The sequence below is a fragment of the Piliocolobus tephrosceles genome, chromosome 14 (assembly GCF_002776525.5).
Source record: "Piliocolobus tephrosceles isolate RC106 chromosome 14, ASM277652v3, whole genome shotgun sequence".
Classification (NCBI taxonomy): Eukaryota; Metazoa; Chordata; class Mammalia; order Primates; family Cercopithecidae; genus Piliocolobus; species Piliocolobus tephrosceles.
Genome location: NC_045447.1, coordinates 68,408,594 through 68,415,968, shown reverse-complemented (window position 1 = coordinate 68,415,968; position 7,375 = coordinate 68,408,594). Strand labels below are relative to the sequence as shown.

The following is a 7,375-nucleotide window of genomic DNA, read 5'->3' as shown; positions in this document are numbered from 1 at the left end:
GTGCTCTCCATTAGTCCTTCCTGATGACATTAATCATGTCTGGAATGAGATATATGTTGTTTGGTGAAGGCTGGTAGTTGGAGAGAGGAGGCTGACAGTGGGAAAGACTGAGCAATCTATATGCAGTATAAGGTGAAAATACATACATGTGCATTGTACAATTTTGCTTCTTGCTATGGAGTGTGAGAACTGGAATGGTCCCAAGTCACTGCCAGACACCATAAGAACAATGAATTTTCCTAAAGTTCTCTAGCCATACTAATCACTATTCTTCTGTCATTCACTAGAATGCAGAACACATCACAACTATTAATGTAGCAGTGAACGGTCTGGCATTGGGTGGGGAAGGTAAAAGAAGTAAATGGTATAAAATGACTGACAATGAGTACTAAAAGTACATATTAAAATTACTGTATAGTTATGTGCAAAATAATATTTACTTATTGATTATAAATTGAATGGAAAAATAAGTTTGAAGATTTCATATGGTATGTAAAATTTTAGAATTCAAATTAATAAAATTCTCATAATCTAGGTCTATAATTGACTAGACCTGTGTTAACTTAGACTTACAAATAAGGAAGGTATTAGCAGAAGAAATTAGGCTAAGTACATTATTTTGAAAAGGATAACTTTACATTGTCTTTAATCATTAGTGATATATAGATATATATTTGTATTTAATATACTGAAAGACAACTATGGCTAGTTTACAAAACATTTATAACTTCCACATAACCTACGTGAAACACCAGAAAACAAAACATAGTTTCTCTGAAGAAAATCAAAAGAGAAGGAAATAGGAAAAATAGTATAAGATGAGAAAAATGATTGACAAACCACTTGTAAATATTAAACAATAAATATAAAAGGGTTGACAATGTTGGAATTTTCCCGTCCTGTGCTCCTGGAAAATAGCACCAGTTAAGAAATCCCTGACGGTGTTTTATGAAAATGGTTTACAGCAAAGAACCGCCTTTCCCCACATAACTTAGCTAACAGTCTAAGTTATCTTTCTCCATACAATTTAGATAACAGTATGACCCCCTTGCTGTCCATGGCAAGGCCAGATATAGACCCTTTAAATTCCCATTGTTTATCTTAGAAATGATTAGCTGAACTATTTATCCTCAAAACTATCTAGACATAGATATAAACATGTACTGGTTGGTTAAAAACCATCTGTCACCTGTAAAAGCACACCACCTATAACTTCTCTGTTCCTCTCTATAAAGTCTAAGGCAAAACCAAGCTGTGCGACCCCCTGATCTTTGGATCTGGGGTTCTGTTCCTGTTTCAGCAGCCTGACTAAGACCAGGTCCCTTAGTTGTTTGTTTTTTGTCTTTGTGTTGTGCCGTAACCTGGATAGGACTGGAAGCCCACCTCTGGACCCCCATTTTCTCCCCTCAGCAACTGAGGTCTCTCCAGCCAGTTGTGCCCCACAATCTGGGCATCCCACAGTGAAAGCAGTGCCTGAGTCCTGTGCTCCGGACATTGTTCATGACAATATGGTAGAGATTCGATGGTAATTGTTTGTTTTACTGCTCTTTTGGTTTGGTTGCCAGCTTTTGTTTAACCTTGTTACTAGAGGAAACTCCAATGCACACCTTGACCCCCTTCAAAAGCACAGTAAGAGAAACTGATGAGTTTTAAGAATATATTGGAAATGTATTGCTGAGACAAAAACAATCCCATTTTACTGAACTTTGGTTGCATACCTAAAACTTGGACTAACGTTGTCAAAATTATTAAGAGGCAATTAAAAACGGGAATTTAAAAAGTTTTGTTACCTATTTCTGCTACTATACATGTCGCTGTCAACAATTATTTTATTTTACTTTATTTTAGACTTTATTGTTTCTAGGGCATTTTTAGGTTCACAGCAAAATTTAGAGATTGCTATATATCTCCCACTTTTACACATGTACTTACAACATCTCCAATCCCCTATTATCAACATCCCTAAACAGAATGATATTTAGTTATAACTGGTGAACATTCATTAGCATATCATTATCACCCAGAGTCAATAGTTTACTTTAGGGTTTACTCTTGGTGGTGTACATTCTATGGGTTTTGACAAATGTATAATAGTGTGTATACATTATAGTACCATAAATGGTATTATTACCACCCTAAAACCCTGTGTTTCCACTATTTATCCATTCTTCTATTCTTAACCCCTCCAACCCTTGGCAAACACCAATTCTTTTACTGTCACCATGGTTTGGCCTTTTCCAAAATGTCATATTTCGAATCATACAGTATGTAGCCTGTGATGGTTGATACTGACTGTCAACTCCACTGGATTGAAGGATGGAAAGTATTGATCCTGGGTGTGTCTGTGAAGGTGTTGCCAAAGGAGATTAACATTTGAGTTAGTGGGCTGGGAAAGGCAGACACACCCTTAATCTGGGTGGGCACCATCTAATTAATTGCCAGTATGGCCCGGATATAAAGCAGGCAGGAAACCCTGAAAAGTCTACACTAGCTTAGCCTCCCAGCCTTCATCTTTCTCCTGTGCTGGATGCTTCCTGCCCTCCAACATTGGACTCCATGTTCTACATCTTTGGGACACAGACTGGTTTCCTTGCTCCTCAGCTTGCAGACAGCCTGTGTGGGACTTTGTGATCATGTGAGTTAATACTACTTAATAGATTCCATATATAGATATAGATATATAGATCCTATTAGTTCTGTCCCTCTAGAGAATCCTGACTAATACATAGGCTCTTCAAATTAAGTTATTTAACTTAGTAACATGCATTTAAGATTTCTCTGTGTCTTTCTATGGCTTGATAGCTCATTTCTTCATAGCACTAAATAATATTTTATTGCCTGGATGTACCAGAGTTTATTTATCCACTTACCTACTAAAGAACATCTTGATTGTTTCCAAATTTTGGCAATAATAAATAAGGGCTTACCTCTGTGTATGGGTTTTTGTGTAGACATATGTTTTCAACTTCTTTAGATAAATATCAAAAAGCACAAGTATTAGATCATATGGTAACAGCACATTTAGTTTTGTAAAATTCTGCCAAACTGTCTTCTAAAGTGTCTGTGCCATTTTGCATTCTCATTGTTAATGAACGAGAGTTCCTATTGCTCTGCATCTTTACTAGCTTTTGGTTTTGTCGGTATTTTGGATTTTGGTGATTTAAATAGGCATGTAGTAGTATTCCTTTAGATTGCAGTTCCCTGATGTAGACATTTCTTTAAATGCTTACTTTCCATCTGCATATGCTTTTGGTGAGGTGTCTTGTTAAGGCCTTTGGTCTATTTTTAATCTTTTTAAGTTTTTCTTATTTTATTTTATTTTTATTTTTTCTATTTTTAAGAAAAGGTCTTGCTCTGTTGCCCAGGCTGGAATGCCATGGCACAATCATGGCTCACTTTAGCCCAACCTCTCAGGCTCAAGTGATCATCCCACCTCAGCCTTCTGAGTAGCTGGGACCACAGGCACCTGCCACCATGCCTGGATAAATTTTTGACCCACTTTATAACTGAGATGTTTCTTTTCTTATTATTAAGTTTTAAAAGTTCTTTGTATATTTTGGATAACAGTCCTTTAACAGTTGTGTCTTTTTCAACTATTATTTCCCAATCTATGGCTTATCTTCTCATTTTCTTGACATTATCTTTTGCAGAGCAGAAGTTTTTAATTTTAGTGAAGTCCAGCTTATTAATTATTTTTAAATGTATTTTGCTTTTGGTGTTGTATCTAAGAAGTCATCACCGTGTCCAAGATCATCTAAGTTTTCTTTTCTGTTATCTCTTAGGAGTTCTATAGTTTTACATTTTACATTTGGGTCTATAATCCATTTTAATTTTTGTGAAGGATGTAAGAGTTGTGTCTAATTTAATTTTTGCTTCATGTTATGTCCAGTTCTTTCAGCACCATATGTTGAAATGACTATCTTTCCTTCATTGTATTAGCTCTTCTTTAATAATTTGACTATATTTATGTAGCACTATTTCTGAGTTCTCTTTTCTATTTATGACCGATTTGTCTACCTTTTTGCCTATCACATTGTCTTGATTACTGTAGGTTTAAATTAAATCTTGAAATCAAGTAGTATCAGTATTCCAAATTCTTCTTCATATTTTGTTGGCTCTACTGAATTTTTTGCCTCTTCATGTAAAATTTAGAGTCACTTTATCAATATCCACAAAATCCACAATATCCACAAAATAATTTTCTGGGATTTTTATTGGCATTCTGTTATATCTATAGATAAAGTTGGAAAAAACTGACATTTTGACAATATTTTTTCTTCTTATCCATGAACATGGGATACCTTTCCATTTACTTAATTTATCTTTCATTTCTTTTTATCAGTTTTGTAGTTTTTCTCACATAGATATTACACATATTTGGTTATATTTATACCTAGGTATTTCATGTTAGAAGGAGCTAATGTCAATGGTATTGTGTTTTTAATTTCGAATTTTACTTGTTCATTGTTAGTATATTAAAAAAGCATTTGGCTTTTGTACATTAGTTATGTATCATACAATCTTGCTATATTCATTTATAAGTTCCAGTTTTTTAATTATTTTTATTTTTTATTTTTATTTATTTATTTTTGAGATGGAGTCTCTGTCACAATTGTTTTTATTTTTTATACAGATAATCATGTCATCTTTGAGCAGATCTTCTCATTTCTGCCTTCTCAATCTGTATATATTTTACTTTCTTTTTCTGTATTACTACATTGGCTAGGACTTGCAGTATAATGTTGAAAATTAGTGGTGGCAAAGGTCATCCTTACCTTGGTCTTTTCTTAGTGAGAAAAGTTTAAATTCCTCACCATTAAATATAATGTCAACTGTAGTTTTTGTTGTGAATACACATTGAAGAATTTCTTCTTCATTACTAGGTTACTTAGTTTTTTGTTGTATCATGAATGGATATTGAATTTTTCAAGTACTTTTTCTGTATCTATTGAGATGATTTTTTTTCTTCTTTAGTCTGTTGATGTGATGGATTATAAATTGATTTTTGAATGTTTAAGCAGCCTTGCCTACCTGGATATATCTCAGTTGGTTGTGATGTATAATTCATTCTATATATTATTTAGCTTAAATTTTTGGTGTTGTACAGAGAATTCTTGTATCTATGTTTATGAAAAATATTGGTCTGTAGTCATATTTCTTTGTAGTCTTTTTGCGTGGTTTGGGCATTAGATTAATGCTGGCCTCATAGAATTTTTTAGGAAGCATTCACGTTGATTCTATAATCTGAAAGGCATTGCAAGAATTTAGCATAATTTTTTTTTAATTCCATATTAGAATTCACCAATAAACCCATTTAGGCCTCATACATTCTGTTTTTACACATTATTACTTATTCATTATAAAAATAATTATAGGTCAATTTAGATGGATAATTTCTTCTTGTCTGAAATTTGGCAGATTGTGTCTTTCAAAAAACTGGCCCATTTCATTTAGGTTTTCAAATTTGTGATCATAGAGTTGTTCATAGTACACCTTTATTATTTTTCAGTGTTCATGAATTCTGTACTAATAAGCCCTCTTTCATTTCAGATGTAATTTGTTTCCTTTCTCTTTTTTTTCTTATTAAATTGGCAAAAGGGTTATTAATTTTACTGATTTTTTTCAAAGAAGCAGTTTGGGGTTTTATTGATTTTTTTTCTATTGAACATCTGTCTTTTATTGATTTCTACTTTAATATTTCTTTTCTTCTGCTCATTGTAGATTTAATTTACTATCATTTTTCTAGTTTCCTAAGGGAAGTCCTTCTATTATTGATTTTAGAACTGTATTATTCCTATTTTATATTCAAATCTAGAAATTTCTAAGCATCACTTTATTATAGTACACAAATTTTGATATATTTTACTTTCATTTTCATTTAGTTCAAAATATTTTCAAATTTCTCTTGACAGTTTTTCTTTGACCCATGTGTTATGTAGAAGTGTGTTGTTTAATATACATGCATTTTTCAATTTTTTCTCTTATCTCCCCATATTGATTTCTAATTTTATCCCATTGTCTAAAAATTGACATTGTTTGTTTAATGAATTATCTTAAAATTTATAACAATGTTACTTTCTCAAGATTTTACAAGATTTGTCTATATTGGTCTTTCATTTATATTTACTGCCTTCACAATGCATGCAGTTTAGAAATTAAGTAACAGAAGAGCAAAACATTCAGTTATTGAACTTCAGTTTGTATTATTAGAAGTGCAAATGTGTAATACACAGTGCATGGAAGACAAAAACTATATAGGACAATAGTATTGTTTTGTTGTTGTATAGATGTGCATGTATGTGTTATTGCAAAGGGTCAACCTAGAATTCTATAATTAACAGAAACAAAGATATCTATAGCATCTAACCTCTATTATTTTCTTCTTTATTTACTCTCTTTCTGGTTGGAAGAAAAAAAAAGGCAGCATTTTGTTCCCAGAAGACAATAGTATGCCTATTTACAAATGAGGGTGTTTTTACCATTGGGTCAGAAACTATCAGATATTCACTGATGCCTGTTTCCTCTTTTCTCTGGGCATGTAGCATTTCCTACATTCCCTGTAGATAAAGAATCTGAGTTATAATTGTAGTGATATCATCTGCGTGGTAGTGATTATTTTTTTCTTTTTGCTTCTTTGCCTAAACTTTTTCTTTCTTTTTCTTTCCTTCCTTCCTTCCTTTCTTCATTCCTTCCTTCCTTCCTTCCTTCCTTCCTTCCTTCCTTCCTTCTCTCTTTTCTTTCCCTTTCTTTCTTTCTTTCTTTTTCTTTCTTTCTTTCTTGTTTCTTTCTTTTTTCCTTCTTTTTTTTCTTTCTTTCATTCTTTCTCTCTTTCTCTCTTTTTTCTTCTTTCTCTTCCTGGCAGTACTGCAGTGCCAGGTTAATGTATGGAGTAGACAAAACCAACTTATGTTCCATTTGCTATTTCAAACAATCCATTTAATATTGTCTTGAGAAAGAGAATATATAAGATATTTAACTGATAAGAACAGATGCTATACTTGATCTTAATCAAAAGACTGAGAAGTGATTTCTTTCTTTTGCTTGATGCAATCTCTGATGACAAGGTTTTAAGAGGTGGTGGACCTTCAGAGGTAAATAGCCAAGGTCTTTGAGTTACTACTTACGGGAAAGGGAGAGAGTGACAGCCAGTCTGAACTGTAAGTTAGGACAATTACATGAGAAGATTATACAATTATATTTTATAAAGCCACTAAAATTTTGGAGATTTTTAGATAATTACGTCAACACTCCTAAACAATACAACCATAATATGCTTAGCTACACAGAATTGAACAATCATAGCTATACATATATCTAATCAAGATTATATTAAGTGTGATCTTTGAACAAATGTGACAGAGATGTCACCTATATT

The 7,375-nt window shown here is 32.6% G+C and overlaps 1 non-coding gene across 1 annotated transcript; it reads right to left on the bottom strand.

The window, feature by feature from the left end:
* Positions 1 to 6,841: 6,841 nt before the first annotated feature.
* LOC111543440 lies at positions 6,842 to 7,028 on the bottom strand. The gene has a single exon (XR_002731863.2). It is a non-coding gene; the product is annotated as a U2 spliceosomal RNA (small nuclear RNA).
* Positions 7,029 to 7,375: the final 347 nt, after the last annotated feature.